Source organism: Canis lupus, chromosome 34 (assembly GCF_011100685.1).
Source record: "Canis lupus familiaris isolate Mischka breed German Shepherd chromosome 34, alternate assembly UU_Cfam_GSD_1.0, whole genome shotgun sequence".
Taxonomy (NCBI): Eukaryota; Metazoa; Chordata; class Mammalia; order Carnivora; family Canidae; genus Canis; species Canis lupus.
In genome coordinates this window covers 24,634,768-24,659,270 of record NC_049255.1, presented here as the reverse complement: position 1 = coordinate 24,659,270, position 24,503 = coordinate 24,634,768, and the positions used below count along the sequence as shown (strand labels likewise).

Genomic DNA, 24,503 nt, shown 5'->3' with positions numbered 1-24,503 from the left:
AGGTATCCAGAGAGGCATTGTTGAGAAGTGGTGGTTACCTTTGTGCTGAACTGAGATTGTATTGAATGTCAAATAATCAAAGCCACGTGGCATTAAACCCTACCTTGGTGTGAAAAACTGCTTGTCACAAATGTGCCCCGCAAAGAGAGGAAGATTGGGTTCCTTGAGGGTCATCGCGGTCTAGAGTGGCTGCGGGACAGTGTGGGGCTGTGGAGTGAAGTGGCCTGAAGGGGAAGAAGAGCCTGGAAGGCTGACGTGGCTGGCGGGATGACTGATCTTCAAGTCCAGTCTAAGGAATTTAGGCCTCATTCATTCGTTCGTTCGTTCATTTGTTCGTTCATGTATAATGCTGGGCTGTGTGGAGGATGGAGCAGAGTCTTTGCTAAACTTCATCAAGAGCAATTGAAACGGTCTCAGTGGGAGAGAGATGATGAGGACGGGACTCAGGGCATTGTTGATGGGGAAGAAAAGTAGCTGAGAGAAATCAAAGGTGATAAGATGGTTTAAAAGCACTTTGAAGGATCTGGATTTCCAGGTGATCATGAAAGTAGAAACAGGCCAACCCAGGGTAATTTGGAGATGTAGTTTGGAGTGCTACAGGCAAGGACGCCTGGGAGGCTCAGTGGTTGAGCACCTGCCTTTGGCTCAGGGTGTGATCCCGGGGTCCTGGGATCGAGTCCCACTTCGGGCTCCCTGCATGGAGCCTGCTTCTCCCTCTGCCTTTGTCTCTGCCTCTCTCTCTGTGTGTCTCATGAATAAATAAATAATTTTTTTTTAAAAAGTGCTGCAGGCAGAGAATCAGGGGAATTGTGATTCAAGTGACCTTGCAAAGATGATGCAGAGGGTCTGTGGTGGGGACTTAGTTCTGAAGATTCTAAGACATGGTTTGAGGATTTGCTGGACAACTGGGCTTCACCTGCTTCTTTATCCATCTCTGATTATGTCAGCCACGCTGGGGCATTTTCTTTTGTTCTGATTGTTTTCAGTTTCCTATGTTTACAGCCTTTGGATTCTAGGAAATCCACGAAAGAACTTTTTTTTTTTCTCTCCATCATAAAATGAGGAGACTGTTTCCTCTTCCTATTTGAAGTAATCCTTCACTTCCCCTTCTGTTTTTCCCTTTTTTAGAACTTTCTAAGAAAATGACCTTCGTAGATATATATATATATGTGGAACAGGCTGCAAGAATGGTTCAGCTGAGTGCTGGAATATCCTTAAGAATTCCTTACTGCCTGCCAGCTCAGACAAAGAAACACTTGCTTTGAAATATGGGCCTATTTGTTTCCTGTGGTATTTTGTCTCCTTACAAGTGTCCTTTCTAGTTCATTTATTTTTGTAGCCATTACACAGATTAAAGGGAGACTATAAATCCTGCCGCGTGTTGGACACTGTTGCTGTGCATTCCAACTGCCATCTCTGGTTACGCACTCAGCAGAAAGGGACAGGACATGCTCCCCTCCCTCTTTTCTCCTCCTGCGCTGGTTTGTCCAAGTTCTGTTGTTTGATCATTTCCCCTGTTGGCAGAACCTGCATTTGACCCTCAGCCACAGGGAATGAGCCTGTGCTGGCGCTACTCCAAATGCCTGGGGGATGAAACTTTGCCCAAGTTGGCCAATCATTCCTCACAGCTGCTCGGTTGTTCCAGTCTTTGTTGATATTTCCTAGAAAATTTTGGCTCCACATTTGTCATTGGCTACTTAGTCTCTTTGACATTTAACTCGTCTTTCTGTTGGGGACTTTGGGGGATACAGTGATAAGACTTGGATACAGTCCTAGAAGTAGCTCTGGGAGAGAAAAAAAGAGGAACGATACCGTTTTTTTTTTTTTTTTTTTTTAAAGTATGTGCAATATTGTGGTTTTAGTATATCTACAAAGTTGTGCAGTGATCAGCATGATCTGATTCCAGAACATTTTCATCACATCAGGAACAGAGCCTATCCCACTAGCAGTCACTTTCTGTTCCTTTTCCCTGACCCCCTCTGACATTCACTAATCTGCCTTCTGAATCCGTATATTTGTCTATTTGAGACATTCCATATAAATGGAATTATGTAATACCTGGCCTTTCGCTTAGCGTAATGCTTTCAAGGTTCAACCATGTTGTGGGCTGTATAATACTTTGCTCCTTTTCATAGCCAAATAATATTCCATCGTGTGAATAATCACATTTTTTTTTTATTGGAGTAAAATCTTGAGTAATATCTTTGAATGTTTTCTATACTTACTGTTCCATGAGCTTTATCTTTTTAAAATCATTTGTCGTCACATCAAACCTACTTGGTTTATTTATTTTTTATTTTTTTAAAGATTTTATTTATTCATGAGAGACACAGAGAGGGAGAGGCAGAGGGCGAAGCAGGCTCCATGGAGGGAGCCCGATGTGGGACTCAATCCCAGGACCCCGGGATCATGCCCTGAGCCTAAGGCAGACGTTCAACCGCTGAGCCACCCAGGCGTCCCTACTTGGTTTAGAAGTATAGTTATAATCACCATTTTATACCAAAGGAAACAGGCACAGATAGGCCACACAGCTAATAAATATTTGGCAGAGAAGGCTTGGTGTAACTAGTTTCGTGCTCTTAACCACAACATAATCTACAGCCCCCCGACCCCCTTACAAGTTAGAGGACATAAGACATATTTAAGATGATTATCAACATGGGAGAAAGTTACCCAGGTCTTTATCATGGGGGTTAGTAGCTCAGATTTGGGGGTGGCCCGTGGTTTAGGGTGGCTGATACAATATGTGCTGTGCTCTGAACCATTCCTACGCGCCCTTTGGATTATGGTACACAGTGGATTGAGGCCAGCAAAAGTGCTTAGGCCATATGGAGATGGGGTGGGGCGCTCAGTTCACTGCCAGGTTTGCTCATGGCTGATTTAGGTGGTGGGTGGGGCGGAGCCTGAGGCCAGGAGTTTTCAGACAGTATGTGTACCTGGGTGGGGCTGGGCAGGCAGGAACTCGATAGCAAGCAGCTCCTTTTTGCTGGAATGTAGAGGAGTATGTACAGGGAGGGCATAGGGTCCTATCCAGCTTATCACAGGTGTGATGAGTGATGGCATGAATGAGGGATACATGGGAGGGTGCCAGATTTGGGAGCCTGGAAGGTCAAATTGAAGAGTCCATACAGTCCAAGTCCATGCCTTGAGGGGTGTGGAAACCTGCAGTGATACCATCCTGGCTTTTTGAGCAGTTTATGTCTTGCCCAAGACCATCCGTATTTCTGTTACTCTGCTCGATCTTCTGTCCAGCAGCTGGCTGGGACATCACTATCCAGGTCCTTGCCGATGGCTTTACAGAGTGAATGTCTGGGAAACAGGAATCTCCAGGCTAGTCCTTGCTTCAGTGGAGCCCTTTAGGTGTTGTTCTGTGATAGAATACTTTTGTCCCTGGCAATCCAGTTATTCAGCCAACAAATATTTGAGGCCCTACCATGTGCCCAGAAGTATTCGAGACACTTGAGATGCACATCATTGAAAAAAAATGGATAAGAACTCCCTCTCCTTGGGAACTTAGGCATCCTGTCTGGGGAAGCGGACAGTAAACAATGGGCATGATAATAAATTGTCATTTTGTTTTTTATATATTAGCACATTAAGTATTGTTAAAAGAAACAGAGCAAAGGGGATGGGAGGAGGTTGAAATGTTAAGTAGAATAAGAAGGTGAGGTTGAAGCAAAAACTTGTAGATGGTTAAAGATGAGCTTTGGGAACACCAGAGGAAGTCTTCCACCCAGGGCGGAATTTGGAGACGTTCACAGAACAGCAGGGAGGCGAGTATAGCAATGTGAGCACGGATGGGAAGTACTAGGAGCAGGGCTTATGACCCCTCTGCCCCTGGGGGGACTCCAGCTTTCCCTCTGAATGAAAAGGCAGCGTTTCAGGACTGAACAGAGGAGTGACACATTTGTGCATGAGCTTTAACATCATCCCCCTGGCTGCAGCATTTAGAATCTTACAATGGTATTGAATCTGTAATATCTAAGTACGCTTCTTTGAGTAGATAGATTACTCAAAAAATTAAAAATCATGCCTATGGTAGATACAGAATGGGAGGAATTCTAGAGTTCTCTGGTAGACTCTCATGGACCCTCCAAATACATTTCTTTTCTTGCCTGTGGTCAATCAGAGCCTCCAGGAGGAAGTACTACCATCTTTTTTTTTTTTTTTTCTTTTTTTAAGATTTTATTTATTCATGAGAGACACACATAGAGGCAGAGAAATAGACGGAGAAGCAGGCTTCCTTGCTGGGAGCCTGATGCAGGACTTGATCCCAGGACTCCGGGATCACAACCTGAGCTGAAAGCAGACGCTCAACTACTGAGCCACCCAGGCATCCAGGAAGTGACTACCTTCTCCAGTAGAAGCCTTGCCACACCATGGTCATGGTGGATATGTTTTCCTGCTGCTGGCTGTGTATGACCAGGCTTTGGGTTTTATTTGCTGTATTGTAAGACTTAGCAATCAGTACTACTGAATCATTTCCATACATTAAGCATGCACTTTAAGAAATACAGATATACGTATGTAGCACATTGCACCTGGATGCTGATGTATTAAATCGCAATAGGTTGATTTATTCCATTTCACAAGGTTTTCTTCAGGCTAGTAATATGTATTCAAAAGTGTACTTCCAGGCTGCAAAATACCGGATCTTTTACACAATCCCAACTTACTGCATTGGGAGTCCCATTATCTACTCTATGAATGGACACCCTCATGTAGCATAAACATATAAAAGTACTGATGTCACTTATTTTGTCTGGCTTAATGTGGGGCTTTCTCTGGGCCAGAAATTTTCAAAGATGCCTCCAGTATTTGAAATTCATGTTACATTTGTTGTACTCCCTTCTCCCCTACCCATTAGAGATTTGTGGGATAGCTCCTTGGCAAAATGTCAATGCAAATGTTTGTAGAGGTGGGCGAATGAATTAAAAAGCAGAGTAGGCATTTAACTGGCAGACTGAAAGGAAAATGTCAGTTTCTGTGGGTTAAGCAGGCTCTTTGCAGCATATTTAGCACTTGACTTCTTCCAAATTTGTCTACATGAAATAACCTCTGTTTTCACACAGGAAATATTTGAATATATTTGAAATATGTGTGTTATGCTGGGTATGTGACCAGATGGAAGAGCATTTCTTGGCCGATAAATGTAAACAAGCTGCCACTAATGTTAATGTTACAGCTGTAGACATAAATACACTTTGGTTGGTCATATTTTATTTTTGAGAGTGTTCAGGACTTTGAAGCAAAGCCCGAATGGAGTTTCTGTTCGAACTTTGTTGATGGAACTTTCATTTGTGTCCGTTTTACCTGACCTTATTGGCCAGAATATTTTATCCCAGTGTAAAATGAATACAAGTGTTTACATTTTTCATATAGCGTCCCGATGATCATTTCTACTTCTGGGTTCCTGGGGAAAGTGCTCTGCAAACAACTCTGGGATATTGTAGTTAAAGGAAAGTGCTGGCTGAGTTGCTAGGGTTACTGAGTTTGTAAAAAGTATGGGCGACTGGTCTGCTGTGTTGAATTGAGAGTTGCCCGTCCTGCAAGAGCTTTGATTTGGGGGCAATACGGGGAGTGGTTTTCTAACCCATAACCATTGTTATAACCTAAAAATGAAGGGAGATTAAGTTGCTGCTGTGGATCAGGAACAGTCCTGTGACATACTGTCTTGTTTAATCCATCTCTTTAGGTGAGTTGATCTTATTCCTGTCTTATAATGAAGAAAATTAGCCTTTGAGAGACACTAGTCTTATTATCCTTAAGTGAGAGTTAGTGACAGAGCCAAGATTTGGACCTGGTTCTAATCTACTCAAAAGCCCGTGTTCTTTTTAGTGTTTCTGGTTATCTCCGGGGAAGGAGCAAGGTCTTGTTTGTTAAGCACATCCCAAAAGATTTTGTCTGACAGACCTTATGTTTCTTAATCTCTAGTTACATGGAGAACCTGTGACTTTACCTGATTATAACTTGATTTTCAACACTTAATCAGCAAAGTAATATTGGTTCTCAGAGACCCAACCATCTGGATCTTGTTCTGACAAATAATTGTGTGAGTATCTTGGGGACCAATAAATACTTCGGTTTCTTCCAGCTCTGTGACCCTGAGACTATGAAGATTCAGGAATGGCTCCTTCCAGGGTATTTCTGGAGCATCTGCCTCCATGTGGTGGTCTTCTCCATCCGGGCTGTAATTGTTACATCCAAATAAAAAGGTTCAGGGAACCCTGAGACCAGATCCCGTGGGGGCTCTTAAATTAATTGGCATTTAATAAAAGTGTTTGCAGGAATCAGGGTGCCCATGCACACACTTGCCTGTGCTTGTGCCACACTCTTTCATCTTGACACAGGTGTGATAGAAAAGTAACAATGGTTAAGTCTTAAGAAGACACAGACTAAAAAGTTACGATATGTGGAGCAAGAATAATAGGTGGTCCCTGGCTTTGTTATTTTAGGGAGCTCTTTCCAGCAGTATCCGAATGCAGCTTGGCCAGATGATGGCTATTTCTCTCATTCTAAATGAAACTGCATGGCCTTTTTGTTCAGGGTATTTCTGGTGTGTTTCCTATAGAAAGAGATTTGTGTGGGGTCCCAAATCTCTGAGTTCCATCAGAGGTAATAGTGTGGGCGGGCGGGAGGGGGATCCATGGTATGGACTTATATGTGTGCACGTGAGCACATTGACCCAACCAAGTGGTTTGTGGCATGGCAGCGGGGGCGGGGGGAGGGGAAGAAAGGAGCAGTGTACCAGGATGAGATATAAAACAAAATGAAACAAAAGAAATGCCAAAACAGCCTATGTCATAGGATTATTATGAAAATTTACTGAAATAATATGTATCAAGTACTCTCAGCCTGGCATCTATTAAGTACTTAATAAATGCTATTCTTTATGTTTCTACTATTGCTTCTATTACTCTTAGTATAGGTTTATCAAATGTGCATGGGAGAAAGACTTCTGAATTACAAAGATATGTTGTATTTATAATATAACTGATAGAATTAGGTGATGGCTGTGATTACGGTATAATCCAGACAGTTGAAGGTTGGGTATCCATTGAGATCTTCATCGTGATTTGGCCAAAGGCATTATTTTAGACAGTAAAATGAATGTGGACTCTTTAGTGCTACTTGTTCAAAGTCTGGTGGAGAGGACAAAGTGAGTGGGCAGTGTGAAATTTGAACCTCCTTCCCGTGAGGTCTTGGGGGGGATGGCAGAGATGATCAGGCTGGCAGGGTAGAGAAACAGTTGGGATGTGAATTATGGGCCAACGAGGACAAGACTTTCCTCACCTTTGCGACCTTTCTGCCTTGTGGTGGCCATTTATGACTGGAGTGTAGATGAGGACACCCCTCAAATCAAGGGGTGGAGAGGAAATGTGCTCTAAATGGCAGTTGCGATCCTAGACACAAGATGGTCTTCACTACGAAGATCACCAATAAGTGACTTGGTCTTGTGACGAGAGAGCCTTTTTGGAGACCAGGACAACTCGCCCGAGTTAGGGATGGCACATTATTCTTCCTGCAACTCCTAACTGATGAAAGTGGTTGGAGTTTCTTTTTCCCTGGCTCTGAAATACAAAAGGAGAAAACCTTACTCAGTAAATTATGTCATTGGAAGAATGTGTGCCGGTCACCCTATAATCCTCTCACATTCTTTAGGCTTCTCCATCGCTTACTCTGCTGCAACGTTTGAGCTTCCCAAGGAAATGGAACAATGAATACATGTGTTTCTTTTAATTTTGAATCCGATTGACTTAGCAGCCAAGTCTGTAGTGAGTAGAGGATCACGCTTATTTAAGAGGCTGTTAATCACCAATTGTAAAAGTTCCAAGTGGGAACTGATGGGCCAGAGCTTTTAGTCTTGTTGCCATTCCTTTGGAGGAAATAAGGGGAGAGGCTGCCAGCCTCCTGGTTGAGAGATGGGAGGTTCAGAAGTAGACTAGAGATCAAAGGGAGGCTTTTTGCTTATTCAGGTTTCTCTTTTTCAGGCAAAATGTGGTGTGTGAATGGTGTCCTTGTGAAAGAACAGGCTGGACTCAGGTCATGGGAGTTGATGCTGGGAAGGGGGTTATATTGAGAAGGGTGTCAAAGCATCTCCTCTCCCTCTGGAGTTCCCAACCTGTTGGAATTTCGGAGCACTGTCATAGGGGTGTCTTAGGCCTCCACCTAATCTCTCTCAGTAGGTCTTGTTGGCTCCATTTGCCAGAGGATAGAAACAACAGGGGAGATCTGCTTGTAAACAGAAGTGGGTGGTGCCATTTTGTTTATCTCTCTCACCTGCGTTTTTGGATTGCATTTGAAGCTTTGACATCACAGTAGCTATGTGGTATCATCTGCTAATTTACCCGTGAGTCAGTCTGTGAAAGGGAAGGAAAAGAAAGGGGAAGGTGAGGAGGACTGCAGGGAGAATAGTTGATGAAACTCCTTGTCTCCTAAGAGGTTGCAAGTAAAATAAAAATAAATTTGAACGTTGATGGACATTGGGTCTCCAGGCCACATCACCGCAGAGGCAGGGACAAGGTAAATGAGGGGGCCTGGCTGTATGGTGTGTCTCCTCGGGCTGGCTGCATGGGCAGGGACCCATCCAGATGGTTTGATGTGGGTTTCTGTCCAAGGGGAGCTGAACTAGAAGGAAGTGGATTGAGCAGACACCAAACTCTGGACCAGAAGAACATATTTCGTAATCAGCAGATGAAGTGAACATGGTATGAAAGGAGCCAGGAGCACAGGAGCTCTGGCCCAAGTCTGGCAGTTTGGACTCCGTATGCGCATGGGGAGGGGAGCAAGTGCCAGGAGGCTCCTTGTCTGATACACTTGGAGGGAGGCCATCCACGGTTGCCTACGAGCCTGGGCTGGGGACCGTGTAGGCACCCCTCCCTCTCTGGTAGTCTTCTTGACAGGTGGACAAGGAAGGTGGTACCGATGGGGAAACCGAAGCTCAGGAAAGCAAAGTAACCTGCAGTTTATGGAGCTGGTAAGCGGCAGATCCGGGGTGGGAATACAGGTGTTCCGTTCCAGTGTTCGGAGCACTTTCTTTCCTCACCAGCTCTAGTTTATATGTACATGCTGCACACATTTTCTTTGACAGATTTCAACGTTACCCAAGCAGAGAGATGTTTATAGTTCTGTGAATTTAACAAAATCCAATTTTCATGAGCAAATGTCCCTACCTCGATTGCTTTTGAATCGAAAAGGACGCATCTCTGTGGTGCCAACACCGGGTGGCTTTGCGGAGCTGGCCCCCAATCAGCTGTGATGATGGTCCTGTTTCATCACAGCCAGCCAGGTCACAGAGGCACGGGTTACTCAAGCAGGGTTCTTAGCACCTTTCCCTCAGGGGGAGACTGATCAGCGTTCTTCTCCTGACATGCCGGAGACAGGAAGGAGCTTGCTTTCAGGATTTGTCTTTTATGGTTCCACCAAAAGGACTAACTTGATGGCAGACAATCCTCTGGGCAAGCTGCAGATGTGGCTGGTTGAGCCACCTTTTGGCCAGGGCTGATCATGTTACCCCCTTATTAAAAGCATTCATGTTTTCCCCCTTTGTCTATGAGGTAAGGTTCAAACTTCTTTTGGAGTTCCAAGCCTCTGCGATGGGGCTGGAGCCTCCCTTTGCTCCTGGTCTCCCAGGACTCTCCGTCTCAGCCACCACAGAACCAGCCTTCCAGGCCTGGTGGATGGCCTTTGCCACTGCCTTGTTGTCAGGACGCCAACTGCCCTTTGAATGTCACCTGCCCCACTACATCTGCATCCCCTTCCCCCTCAACGGTCAGCCGGGGGTTAGTCTGCTGTGACATTTTCTGCCTCTACTGGATAGGACCTCGCAGACTGCTGGGTGTGTAGTAGGGGCTCAGCGTTTGTTGACTCGAATTTGGGCTCAGGTTTTGTTTCTGCTGAGATCAGTAAGTCTCAGAGCCTAGTGCATTCACTGGAGACTCTTTGGAAGGATCTTCCTCTGTCTTCTTCCTCCTTTCCACCATGAAATCGAGTGAAACAGGAGTGCGGGGCTGGGAGTTAGAGAAACCAGGATACTAGTTCTGATCTTCTCTCCAGCCTCTGTGACCTGGGCCAGAACAGCCTCAGTTTCTCTAGCTATGAGATGAGAGTGAGCTCAACGACCCTCCGTGCATGCTAAGCCAGGTGGGCACTAGCCTTGTGCATCCACACCCTTGTGGAAAGGGTGTGCCCTTTCCACCCCAGTGGCCTCCTTGTCTTTGGTCCCATACGGTTCTGTCTGCTGTTGAGTGGGGCCCTTTTGTCCGTTTCATGAGAATGGCCCTAACTGCACCCAACATGAGCAGCAGCTTCAAAGCCTCCAATTAATCAGATAGCATCCACTCCCCTGAGATCCCAGAGATCCCACAATCTAAATGTTCTTTGAATCTCCACTGGCATCTTGATGATTTTTCTCCTATTACATAGGATGACCGGACAAGATTGATGATACCAATATCGTTTCTCAGTGCTTTCCTCCTCAGACCTGCCACTGTCGTGAAAGATTGTTTTTGAATTTCCTGTGTATCACTCCCACAGTGGGTCCTCTTTTATTAGCATTTAACTTTATTTTATTAAAGATAACAGTGTAATTGGGAGTCGGTTCTTCAGGTTGAGGTGATTTAAGAGAAAACAAATCTTACCCATTTACGCTAATTCTGTGTCTATGATGTCTGTGATATTTATGGCATTAATTTTGCAGGCAATGTATTGTGTGCCAGAACAGCAAGTTCTATACATGAATGGTGGTGCTTTGACTGAAGTATGTGTCCCGTGGTAGCTGTGTCCTCAGGCGTGGAGCTAGCCATGCACGCAGATTAAATGACCGAGTGAGTATTCAGAAACGTCAGGCCCCAGCAGGCGGCCAGGGGAGGCCAGCATGGACAGGCTAGACCAGTGTTCGCGATGTACCTCTCGTTCATCTCTTCTGTCCGTTCCTGCTTCGGCCACACTCTGGTTCTGCTCTTTGGTTGCTCCCCTGGGTCATTACAAAAGGCTCTGTTTGGTTTCCTGGTTGTACACAGCTAATCCATCCTGTACGTGCCCACCAGCCCTACTTCCTGCCTAGTCATCCCCATGCTCAGAGATCCTCATTGCTCCCCGTTGCCTGAGTAAGAAGATGACCCTCGGCCTGGCGTCCCAGCCCCTCTTGACGGTACCTGCTGAACTCCTCTGATACTTCTCTGCCCCTCTGTCTGGTTCCCTTGCATCCGCAGCGTGTTGCCACTCCCCCACCTCTCGCATACTCATCCTCCCTTGAACCCCCAGCCTTTAGGGATCTCTTCCTCTTCCAAACCTTGCAACTCTCTCTGTGGCCTCATGTACGCGTTATGTGGTGCCGTGTAACAGATTGCTCCACGATTTAGAGCAACAAACGTATATTGTCTCTCATAATTTCTGAAGGTCAAGAGGCCGGAAGTGGCTGAGGCGGTAGGTGGTTGTGGCTCAGGATTTCTCAGGAGATTGTCGTCAGGCTGTTGCTCAGAACCGCAGCCATCTGAGGTGTTGGCTGGGGGTGGAGGATCCACTTCCAGGCTCACTCAAGAAGAGGCTCTTGGCGAGAGGCCTCAGTCCTTCTCCACTTGGTCCTCACCACAGGGCTGCTCAATGACATGGCAGCTGGCTTATCCAAAGTGCGCGGTCAGAGACACTAAGATGGAAGCTGTAATGCCTTTTGTAACCTAATCTTGGAAGTAAAAACCGGCACATCTGTTGGGTACACTGGCCAACCTTGGTACATCATGGAAGATGACCACTCGAAAATGTGACTGACAGAAGGTGAGGTCATTGGGAGCCACCTTGGAGGTTGGCTACCACACCTGCCTTGCCTTTTTGCCTGTTGATAGTGTTTCTCCAGCTGGCCTGGGGACTGTTAGAGACCAGAGAGTGGTCTCATTCACTGCCATTGCTCAGATACTTCAACGTGCTTTTTCATGGAGATGCTTATTTTGTTTTCACAGTAACCTGTTGGGCTTTTAAAAAACTAATTAATTAAAATGGAAGCAGGAAACCAAGGCCCAGAGTGTCTTGGCTTAATCTAAGTCAATCAGGTACTATATGATAGTTTGTGAATTCACTCCTGGGTCTTTCTGATCTAAAACTTAGGTTTTTTGCATTTTACAAATGATTTGCTGATTTTGACTTCTGTAAAATATTGGCTACAACCTGCTTCTTATCTATCAGCTTTGGTGATAATTAAGAGGAACAGCGTGGTGGCACCCGACGATGCAGGGAAGTGTTTGTATGAAGCAATTCCAGGATAGGAAGTTATTTCTAAGAGGTTGTCCTAATCAACTGAAACCTCATCTTCTGGGCTTTCATTTATTCAGCAGCTGTTTAATCAAAGCCCCTGATTTATCTGACTGTTCTACTGAGTAGGGCAGATTAAGAGGCCCATATGAGTACCATGTTTCAACAGGTTTTTCATTCTCGGTCCTCCGGGGGAGGTCTCGCCTGGCTCCGTCCATGACAAGACACTGGCTACCACAAAACCTTGCTCATCTGTTTCAAACATAATGAGAACAGACTCTGGGGTTCCTAGGTTTGGTGGGATGAAGCCATAATCTAAATTGGGATATCTCCTGATAAATTGTCCTAGATACTGTGCCTCAGTTCACAGAGAGGTTGGTGTGATGATGGGGTTGGGGGGAGGGGAGAAAAGAGAAATAAAAAGGGGAAAAAGGAAAAGGAAAGTCCTCACTGTACCCTCGAACACAAAGTTATGGTGGTTGAATTAAAGGAGCTTTGATTTTCTTTTTCATTTTGAACAAAACTCTGGCCCCCAGAGTTGACTTTCAAAGTGGGGAATGAGTACAAGTGTTCCTAATTTTAGTCACTCTTCCTTTATTCTCTGCAGAAAGGGGAACACAGCAGGTGGCCTTCTAAAACTTGACCGCCTCGAGTTTTTGTGTTCCCTCTCATGATCATCTTTTATGTCCGTGGGGGGGCATTTAGACTTATTCCAGTAGTAATTCTCCTTTGGATTTTTAACTTCTGGGCAAAAGATAATTTTTCTTCTTTTAAAGTTCTTGATTTAGGTCTGTCTGCCCCCCCCCCCCCCCCCCCCCCCCCCCCCGCCCTTAGGCCTGGAAAAGTTTTCAATGTTGTTTTCCAAGCACTTTTCTATATCTCTGCATAGGCATGCTTTTCATTTTTTTTTTCCCCTGTCGCAGCCATGGGGTGGTTTAAATATTACATGTCTCACCACACTGAATTTTCCCAAAATTGTGGAATTTCTTGGATCTCTTTAAAGAGTCCAAAAATACTGGGGAGGAAGAGAGGAGTAAGAAAGGGATTTGTAAAAGAATTGGGAATGAGCTTTCTCAGATACTTTCATACTCCTGGGTGGTTATAAGTTGTTTTCCGCATAGATTGACATCTTCTTGAGCTGAGTACTCTGAGTCAAATTCTTTTCTCTGGAGCTGTGAGGCAGTTCCCATTCTGACGACAGTAGAATTCTGTCTTAGGACTTTGTTTTCAGGTTTGCATGTCTCTCTCTATATATGCAAATCATACTTAAATCTTTATGTGGAGACATGGCCTCAAGCACAAAATATTTCCAGAAACGTCTGTATACATTTGCAGTTCCTTCTCACTCTCACCTCCACTATCAGTGGGCATTTAAACATGCAGGGGAGCAGTTATAAGTCCTTGAGAGAAGTTACCTGGTCAGGGAGCTTTGGTCAGTTCAGGTACATTTTAGGGGGCCCAGCCAGACACAGTTCCTGGGCATGCCACAGGTAAGACATGCCCAGCAGAAAGAAAACACAGTTTGGAGCAGGAAGATGAGCATCCCTTTTGGTAGGATTTCCTTAGCACTGAAGGGGCTGCTTTGCCCCTAGAAGGCAAGAACACAAACCCAGACGGTATATGCAAAAGGACTTAAGAGGACCCAGTATATTGGCCTCAGTACGTTCTGATGTGAATACCCTCACTTACAGCAAACACGCCAGCAGTCATAATTATTAGTGTGTAAAGCACTTAGCTGTTTGTCTAGCACTGTCTTGGGTTTTACCTTCCTCGGCTTCACAGAATCCCTGCCTGCGACTCTGCTCCCTCACCACTACGAAGTAAGTCCTGCTCAGTGGCTACATGACGTACATAGCTCAAGCTGGGAAAGTAGAATTTCAAACCCAAGCCTTTTCGACTTCTCATTTAGCACACTTACCTGCCTCTCTGTCCCTAACCTAACTGTGCATTCACTAGCTTGACTTCATAAGAGAAGAATAATATACTTTTGGTTCTATTACTACTTCTTTCTACCACCCCTGCTCCCATATTTCATGAGGTCAAGGCCACAGATGCTTTTATATTTCTAGTTTCTATTCCATTCTCAGAATATGACAGACATTGGAAATCATGGTAGTTTAAAATATGCCCACAAATCTTTGACAGTCCCTTCAAAAGATGGAGCCTATTCTCCTGGAATGTGGGTTGGACTTAGTGACCCATTTCTAACAAGTAGAAAAAAGTGAAAATGGCAATGAGTATCTTTAGAGATTAGATCATAAAAGGCACTGTGGCTTCCTCCTTGCTCCCTCTACTGGATCGCTCACTCTGAGGGAAGGTAGCTGCATGTTATGAGGACACTTAGGATGTCCTATCCCTATGTAGAGGCCTACTGAAAGATAAGAAACACTTGTTTTAAGTTCTGGGTGTTCTATTACATAATAGTGCAGGAGCTAATATAGAATTGGATGAAACTCACCTAAAGAGTTCTAGGCTCATGATGATTCTGGTCATTAATGTTAGTGACTCAGGGATTCGAACTGTGATCTGTAGACACTGGCTATTTCTCTGTTTTCTTTCAACTCTGAAAAAGTGTGCAACAGTTCCGAGGTTTTCCCAAAATACATAATCACCTGGGGATCATTTAAAAACCCACAATCCAGTTCAATGAAATAGAGCATCCTGAGGATAGCATTTTGGAATTTATATTTTAAAAAACGGAGATGACTCAGATGCAGACAGCCATCGCCTGTCCAAGGAGTATTGTTTGGGAACCACTGGACCGGAATGCTTTTCCCTTTTTTCAGTTCTGATCATCGAGAGTTTGCTATGGATAATTGCGTTCAGTTCTCTTGCTGGGTCTCATCCTAAAGTCTTCTGTAGTAGGGGAGCATGCCTTGGAACGAAGAACAACCATTGTCAGATCTGCAGGGAAATTCCCCCACTCAAGCCCCATCTTGTGTTTGGCCTGGAGCCCGTGTCAGACCAGGTTTGGGAGACTGCCTAGGCACTGCATGGGACCGAGAGCAGAGAACAGAGACAGGTTCCAGTGTAAATGTTGAGTCTAATACCTGGTATTAGTCTCAAAATCAGGCATGTTTATGTCAAGAGTGTCTCCCCGTGTATACAGATTGCAGAAGGCCCCTTTGGGAAAGGAAGGAGCACAGAAGAGAATCGGTAGCTATGGTGAGTGCTGTCTGGGGGAAACGTTGGGGCCTTCTGAAATGAAGGAAGAAGTCCCAGTCCCATACTCTGGTCACTAGATACTGGCAGAGTTGTGGCACAAACAGGGCATATTCTAAAGGCGTGTTTTTATTTCTTCAATGAAAGGTTATAGTCCTAATAGAAAATCAGTTCTTCATCCAACGTGGGTACTCCTGGGTCCAGGTCTCTGCTCTGTGATGGACAAGCCTTTGCCACAACGGTGGAGTTGAAACTGGGCCTGGAGTCCACACCTGCATATTCGTCTGGCTTCTTGGAGTCTTGTGGACAATGGCTGAGGAGAAATAATGCAGACGACATCTAATAAATGAAAATGTAAATTTTTGGTAAAAGCCTAAATATGACTCCGATCCTCAAAAAAAACAAACAAAAGAAACAAAATTAGTTCTTCAAACATTATTACTGTGCACTGGGTGTAGTTTCTGTGATGTATACCATGTGGATGTCTATGCCAAATGCAGTATTTATTGTCTGATTTGGAATTTTTTAAAGGGAGAAAGTCTGGGTGGTCAAGTATACCCATTTCCCCTGTGAGCTCTGATCTAGAATCTCTCCTGGCACTAAGTAAGTAAGTGTGTAGCCCTGGAAAAGTTACTTTCCTGCTGTAGGGCTCAAGTCTTTTCGTTGGAGAAGGGAGAGATGTGGACAGATGATCCACAGTCTCATCTAAACAGGTGAATCAGTTCAGCATCGTGTTCCTTGTCGAGGGCGGCTCTGACGAAACCTCACAGACTGGGTGGCCTAAACAACAGATTTCTTTTCTCGCATTACTGGAGGCTGGAAATCCAAGATCAAGGTGTCAGCAGGTTTAATTTCTCCTGAGACCTCTCTCCCTGTCTTGCAAATGGCTTTCTTCTCACTGTATCCTCACCTGGCCTTTTTTGTCTGTGTACGTGGGTTCCCCTTGTCTCTGTGCGTGTCCAGTTTCCTCCTCTTATGGGGACACTTGTCGGATCTGATGAGTGCCCACACTGGTGGCCTGATTTTAACTTAGTTTCTTTAAAGTCCCATCTTTAAATACAGTCACATTCGGAGATCCGGGGGGATTAGAGCTTCAAAATAGTGAATTGGGGGGAATACAGCCCATAACAAGCATCTGGATTACCTTCACAATTATTAGAGACCCACTGTGAAGCACTGGCCGGGCATAGATGCGGGGCACCCTCGGGTATCTACGGTAGAGGTAGGAGAGACTGATAAACCCCCTGAAGACATCTGGTCTTTTCCCTGCCTTTCCAGAAACAAGTTCTGACATTATCTCTGCGTGTCAGAAGAGTCAAAGTTAAGGTCACTGAATGCTGGTAATAAAGGAGACCTTCGAGTAATGGTTCTGTTTAACATTAGAAGAAGTAGAAGGCCAGAGGGGGATGGCACTAGGTTTATAATCAGGTCTCTTGATTTGTGATCCCATTACATCTGCTCAAAGACAAATCAGAGCATATAACCATAGTTTCTGACTTCGGTGCTGCCTCCAGTACCTCTGAGACACCCCAACTTAGGTGCTGTGACATTTTCCCAAGCTCCGAGGAGGGGAGGTATAACAGTACTTCACTGGGATGTGCTAAGAACATTTCCCAAAATAGTGACATTCTGTAATCAAAAGCTTTTTGTCCAGGAGAGGGCTTTTTTCAACACTTTCTTCTTGGTCTCCCAAGCCGGGCAGATCTCTCACCATGAGACAGAGGATCAAGGGTAGTAAATCTGTAAATTGGCAGATTTTTGTTATATTTAAACAGGTGAAGAACAGCGAGAAACAATAATAGAAGTGATCCACTGAATTTTCTACTTTAATTCTGGGGTTAGGACTGGGAGCGATGATGTCTAATACTTCTAGAAACCCACAGACTGTTGAAATATTTTAAGTAATTACATCAAATTGTTATTAATTCTTTCTGGAGTCTGTAAGTGGCTTGAAAATCAGAGATGTGACCTAGCACTTTCCCTGGGTTAAGTGGAATACAATTTGCAAATATTGTTACATACTTTCAAGAATTTTTTTTAAAAGATGGTGGGTAAATCAAATAAGAATAATCCTATCAATTATCTGTACCTGTGATAGGAAACAATTGCTTACCTAAATCAATAGATATTTCCATTTGTCCCATGAAAGAAGTTGTGTGAGCGTCACATTGGTATTCCACGTTTGTCTTACTCCCGTGATAAATAATATATCCTTGTTCACCTCCTGAGAGAGAGGCTGCCAGCTTTTCCCAGAGTCTGAAACAAGGACATCTGTGTTGAAGCATTGGCCACCTATTATTTATAAAGTGAGTCATCTGAATGCAAAAATAGAGGTATCTTTTAATACTGTATAAGAATGATTTGCCACTTTTATTGTATGCCTGCTGTTCATGAGACACAATATTTGCACCACAGACCCACTCCGTGTTTTCAGAGGGTTCCAGAATGATTCTTTCATTCAGCAAATATTTAGCGAGGCTTCCTGTGCTGGCCACGAGCCACAGAGCAGCGAACCACAGCAACAAAGACGTGCTCCTGCTCTCAGGGAGTTTTTATTTTACTGAGAAAGGCCTTTGTAAGATGATTTCGCTTTTGAAAGTAAAACTGCAAGTCAGGCTAAAGTTCCCAAAAAAAAAGGAACGTGATTCTAGGAAGCTACAGGAGCAGGTAACCAAGGAGCCTGCCTGGCCCCAGGCTGGAAGGCTTCCCTGGGAACCTTGTTCTGGGGTGAGAAATGAAAGGGAAGGGGGAAGGCAGGATGAAAAACTCAGGTTGCAAAGGAGAGGATTTTTGTGTGTCTTCTTTTTTTTCTCTGGTGTGACTTTGGGAGAAAAAAAAATAACTTCACCTCTTTGGGCCTCACATCCTTATTTGCATGAATCACAGAATCTGAGGGACCTCAGAGTCCCTGAACTAGATTCTTTCATTTACACAAATTGCCCAAGCAGCTACTGTGTACCGGGTAATCTGGTCCTGACTGAATTTAACTGGGATCATTCACCCCTAGCAGCTGGATCCAGCAGCAGAGACAAACTGATGAGGCAGCCAGTTGTGGTGTTGTGGTGTGCGTGTCCGGGGAAGACAGGTGACAGTGGATTAGCCCTGATGGGAGGGGAATGGCAGCCTGAAGGACTTCACGGCCTAAGAGACCTTTCACCAGAAAGCAGGGTGAAGTCAGCCTGGGCAGCCAGCATGGTATGAAACAATCCATGGAGATTGGAAATATTCACTGGGACCATAATGAGTGTCCTTAGTCCTTACTCTGTACTCTGAAGTATTGATAGCATAGGCATGTCCTTTTGGGATTCTGCGTGCACCCCAGTTTCCAAGGTGATTACGAAAATCCTTGCCCCTAATCTCCTTGCTGTGTGAGGGTGGGGAAGCGTGGAAACGGTTCCTGTGCTCTGGCTTGGTTTCCCATCTGTTAGAAAGTGCCCTTTACACAGCAGGGTTCTAGCGACTTAATTATTGTTTGTAGGATATTTAGAAGTTCAGGTCAAGGATGAATTTCTGTTGCAAAACTGAAGGCACACGGGTAAGATGTTTAAAAATGAAGTGATGGGATGTCTGGGTGGCTCAGCGGTTGAGCGTCTGCCTTTGGCTCAGGTCGTGATCTTGGGGACCTGGGATCGAGTCCCACATCGGGCTCCCTGCGAGGAGCCTGCTTCTCCCTCTGCCTGTGTCTCTGCCACTCTCTTTGTGTCTCTCGTGAATAAAAAAATATAATCTTTAAGAAAATTAAAAAATAAAAATACTAAAAATGAAGTGCAAGGTTTTGTTTTAGGGTTTTTGGGGATTTGGTTTCATTTTGTTCTTGTAGGGAAGGATCTTGATGGCTTTTCTGTGCTTCATAGTTGGGTCAGATTGCCAGGATATTTTGTTATCCACCAGAGAAAGACAAGGAGAGCTTTCTTAGAGAGGCTCTAAAATTATTTTCTGTTTATTCTCTTAAGTATTTGGCTTGAATAGGAAGTAGAGTCTCCTTGCCAAGATACGGTTAGCGTTCCGGCGGTGTTTTAAAAGCTGGCCAAGGGATTGGCATGAGAGGAGAAAGCCCACGCAACGTGAAGTGTTGCTGGAAACTGGGTTGTGGTCGCTTAGTCTAAATGTGATGAGAAACAGAACAAAACGAAATTAACAGGATTGATTTTAAAATTTGTTCCCTTTCTTACCTTCCGAAAGGACTCGAAGGTCTTGAAGGGAAAAAAGTCTGAGTGTAGCATAACCATTAAAATACAGAACAAAGCCGAAACATCATGAGAAGTTTTGTATAGCAGCAGCTGGTTTTTTGTTTGCCCCTTTTTTTTTTTTTTTTTTAAATCAAGGTATATAACTATTGTTAGTATTGTTATTGTTTGGGGGCATGAATTTTAGGTGAAAGATTCCTGGCAGTCTAAGCAAAAAAGGGAAAAATGGTTGCCTAGCAACTTGCATTGACTGATAAAAAAGAAAGCAGATCAGTCTGTCAAGGGATCTATTCTTTAATATATTGATTATGCCAATTTATATACTGTAAACATTGAAACATAGAATTTTCCATAAATTTTCCAGTCAATGTAAACTCTCCTTGGTGAGACAGTTTTTTGTTTTTTTTTTACATTGACCTTCCGTAAACTCTTATACTGGGTTGAAGGCATTTCTTACATGGGGACATAGCTAAGGCAGTCCAGGTTCGCAGTTTTCTATTATGATCTGATACAAGGAAAAATACCAATAAGTGGATGGATATTACCCTGTTTCAATCAGTGTTTTAAAGCCTGTGTGTTCACAAGAATGGCTTGGGGCCCTTGTTAAAACATAGATCCAATGCCTGCTCCAGATTTGCTGAATCGAAGTCTCTAGGAAGGGGCCTCGGTGTATATTTAACAAATGCACCAGGTGATTTCTTATGCTCCAGCAAGTTTAGGGAGCACTGCCACAAATGGTTTTCCTTGACTGTTTTTCCCTCTCAGCTGGGCTTTGTAACAGTCATTTTGAGCATAAATTGTGATAGGAGCCTGAGGCAAGAGAGGGGACGAAGCCCAGCAGAGCCAGTTTAATTAGCTGGTCTGGAGCCATAATGTCATTCCCCTTCCTCAAGTCCTGGTGCTTCAGGATGCTGCCCATCAGTTCCCCCCAGGGGCCTTCTCATCTGTAATGCCATTGATCCTTGTAACATCTCCCGTGTGGTGGGTGCAGAACAAGTATAACACCGTATTTCATCCATTTTCAGATGCAATTTTCCCACAGTTTTACATCTCTAAAATGAGTACGCATTTTAGAATTCTGGCGGCACTTTTTTTTTTTTGGTCTTAGTGATCTATAAAATAATAGTGCATCTTTATAGTCAAAGGTCTTAAAGATCTGATAAACCATAGTTGCTCCTTTTACAGATGATGAGGCATCTGAGACATTAAGAAGGCGATGTGACCATGGAGCTCTGCCACCGGTTGGGGGAGCCCAGCCTCAGACCCAGCTCTCTGTCCTTGCAGTAGTTGTTAATAGCCAAGTAACCAGTTACCCCAAGACTTAGTGGCTTAAAACAGCATTTGAAAATTTTCTTCTCTCCTAAGTTTTCTTGGGACCAGGCATTCAGGATGGGCCTAGCTGGGGCCTCTTATGAAGTTGCAGGTATAGCATTGGTTGATTATTCATCTGTGAGCTCGACTGGGGCCGGAAGTTCTATATAGGCTGGCTCACTCACGTGGTTGGCCAGTTGCTGCTGACATTGTGTGGATTCCTCAGTTCATCTCCAGGTGGGCCTCTCCACTAGCTCTTCCTAGTATCTACAACATAGGGACCAGCTTCTCCCAGAGCAAGTGCTCCAAGGGACCGAGGTGGGAAAATGTTGAGTGCCTTTTATGACCTCACTTCAAACGTTTCATACTGTCACTGCTTACATAATCAATTTGCCACCCAGACCTGACTCTATTCAAGGAAACTGCACAAGGGCATGGATATCAGAAAGTTGAGGCTCACTGGGGGCTGGCTGTTTCCTTCACACCACACTGCTTTTCCAATATTGTGCTTTCCTGATCAGCTTGGCCCTCTCATAGTCTTAGGTCAGGTTCTTGAATTGAATGAATGAAAACTCTTGGGGATTTATGTCCCATTCTGGCACTCGTGAAATTTTAATGTGCCTACAAATTCTCTGGGCCTCCCGTTAAAACACAGACTCTGATCCAGAAGGTCTTTATAAAGGCAGCCTGAGATCCTGCGTTCTGACCAGCTCCCATATAATGCCCTGCTTCTGGCTTTCTTCCTTTCTTTTTGTCTGAGGTACAGATGGTCTGGGGAGGAGGAACCAGGGGAACCAGCCTGTTTCACTAAGTTAGTTGAGGGGAGGAGAGGTATGAAGCTGCTGGGAGCCCCCTGCATTATTAGGTAGGCAGCTCACTGCAGCTGTGAGCCTCTTCACGGTGAAGGTCAGGTTTCAGACAGCAACAGCTGGGTGCTCAAAATGGCGAGGTAATTAGCTTGTGGGAGGTGGGGGGGTGCTGGAGCATAAACAGTACTTAAAACAGAACGTGTCAATGCATTATTCAGAGCTCAGATGCCCATTGGTGGTTCCTCCCGTCCTTTCTCGCCTCCCCTCTCCCTCTTATGCACACACATTGGCACTTGGGTAAACTCTAGATCCACAGTATTATTTCCCTGAATAACCTGAAAATCAGAGCTGAAATCCTATAAATGCTCACACTTTAAGCTGCTTTGCTATGATCTAGAATGTGGGGCCTTGGCACTCTGCCTTTCTTCTTGCCCATGGCAAACCTTCTGCCCCGTGTCTTTCTACACGTCGGTTAAGAGGAGCATGTTAGACTGTTTGGCAAGGGAGGGGTTCATCTCTCTCTCTCTGTCATCCCACATGCACATGCATGTATTATAAATGGATAGAAGAGTGAAGAAACCAGCCTCACACGTATAGGAGGGACCTTGAAACTTGTGATGAACACAGGGACCTCCGTCTTCACGTATCTAGTGGTCCCGGGGGACCAAGTTTATCACCTACCGTTTCCTTCTCAGCCGTGCCAGTCTCTAACTGTAGAAGCTGAAAATTCTGTTTACTGAGTGCCTACTGTGTGCCAAGCATGTACACCATCTATCTTCCAAGACCTGAGAGGAACGTACGTATCACCCTCAGTTTGCAGAAGAGGAAACCAAGCCTGTGAGATTTCCTTACACCCCTGGTAGGTGGCAGTGTTGGAGGCTGTCTCCAAATTATGGTGGTTTCAGCCTGAAACCACTACTTGGTGCCCACCATCGCAGAATCAGACGTCCAAAGAAGGCAACAGAATGACAGACAGCACTGGAAGGGATCTCAACATTGAGTTCGTGTACTTCTTACTCTGGTACTGAGGGGGGTGCTGAGATACAGTTCATGGGAAGAAGAGTCCACACATTCATGAGACATGGATGGAAATTGCAGTCATTATCTGAGGCTGCCCATTAAATACCAACCAGCCCGTTCTTGGCTGGTGGGAATGCCACATGGTATAGCCATGTTGGGGAACAGTGTGATACTTTGTAAGAAAGTCAGACACATCCACTGAACAAATGGCACAGCCATCACACTCCTGCTCCTGAGTTTCTGTGTGAGAGAAATGGAGTGTGTGCACATAAAGACCCATACACAAATGTTTGCGACAGTTTTACTCTTAATAGCAAAAAACTAGAAACAAGCCAAGTGGGGGTCAGCTATTGAGTGGATAAACAAAGTGTCATATCAATACAATGGATGGCAATAAGAAGGCACAAGCTATTGATTTGTTGAATTCAATCATATGGATGAATCTTAAAAGTCTCACACTAAGTGAGAGGAGCCAGCGTGAAAGGCTACATGCTCTGTCATTTCTGTGCCAATCAGGAAATGGCAAAACCATAGGGACAGAGATTAGGTCAGAAATGCCTGGGGCCTAGGAAGAGGATTGACTGCAAAAGGGGTCTGAGGAAATTTTGGGGGGGCGATGGAAATCTTCTGTGTCTAAATTGTGGCTATAGTTATAAATCTGTAAGCCTTTGTCAAACTCATCATGCTGTATCAAGTAGATGACTTTTATTGTCTATACGTTATACTTCAGTAAACACGATTTTACGAAAATATATCAGCCAGTCCCAACCCACAATTTTCCAGGTGGGAAAACATGATCCAGATGAAGAAATGACTTGCTACAGCAGATGAGAGTTGGGAATACAGGTTTCTCGGCCCCAGTCCTGAGGCAGCAGCGAGCTGAAACCTTGGCCTCCTATCTTAGGCCTCAGCATGTTCTAGGGAGGCCAGGAGGGCTCATCCCCAGCTCTTGCTGGCACACTGTGATTTTTAAAAAGTCACCATCTACTGTGTTGCTTATCGGGCCGTTGACCTGCAGGTTGGCTACAGGGCTCCTCATTAGAAAAAAAAAAAAAAAAGAGTAAATTCACATATAGCCAGAATCCAAGAATATAAAACTCCCAGCAGTAAACCTCTATGTAAATATTCCATTCCACCTTTTTTGGGTAAAGGGGGAAACCGGCAAAACATGATACTGATTTGGAATCATGCCTTGTAGGACATCACCACCAGTCAGTCCAAAAGAACAACAAAATCCTAGAAATGCACACCCACATCTTGTTGCAGAAAGCAGGTACGATTTGGAGTGAAGCCAAACCCAGTTTTAGTTACTAAATCTTTTCCTTCCTGACTTCATGTCCTTGGGTAGCCACTTAACTTCTCTGTCTGCAAGACAGTGACCATAATTCCCACCTCACAGTGCTTTTATGACGTGTAAATCAGAGATTGGGAAATAGAATTCCTAGCCTGAGTGTGATAGATTTCTCTAGTACATTCATCACTGGGCCATGTGCTTTACATACATTATCTGAACCCGTAACAGCCACGATCCCCATTGTGGAGGTGATCAGCTGACGTAGATCATCTGCCAGCAATTATACCTCCTGGCCAGAACCACCGGGCTGTGTGTAGATCTCAGTAAATGATGGTGGATCTGAATTGAGCCCTGTTTATGAAGTAATTGGGCAGGGAAATTGGGAAGAAGTGAAATTCTGCTTTTAGTTTGACAGAAAGCATTATTATTATTTGCCTTTTAAGAAAGAATAGGAAAACAATTGAGGCCTAAATG

The 24,503-nt window shown here is 44.5% G+C and overlaps 1 protein-coding gene and 1 long non-coding RNA gene across 4 annotated transcripts in view; one reads left to right on the top strand and one right to left on the bottom strand.

The window, feature by feature from the left end:
• MB21D2 (Mab-21 domain containing 2) overlaps positions 1-24,503 on the top strand; it is a 108,050-nt gene that overhangs the window by 52,971 nt on the left and 30,576 nt on the right. Inside the window, exon 1 of one of the 3 annotated variants that reach the window (XM_038583710.1) lies at positions 10,711-10,826. The exons of the other annotated variants lie outside the window; for them this stretch is intronic. The gene's annotated coding sequence lies outside the window, so the exon portion shown is untranslated. Of the gene's footprint in view, positions 1-10,710; positions 10,827-24,503 lie in introns of those variants that run through there. 3 annotated transcript variants of the gene reach the window in all.
• Positions 15,543-21,232, bottom strand: LOC111093846. Its single transcript, XR_005383913.1, has 3 exons — positions 21,092-21,232; positions 17,522-17,664; positions 15,543-15,721 (listed from the first exon to the last, which is right to left on the bottom strand). It is a non-coding gene; the product is annotated as an uncharacterized LOC111093846 (long non-coding RNA).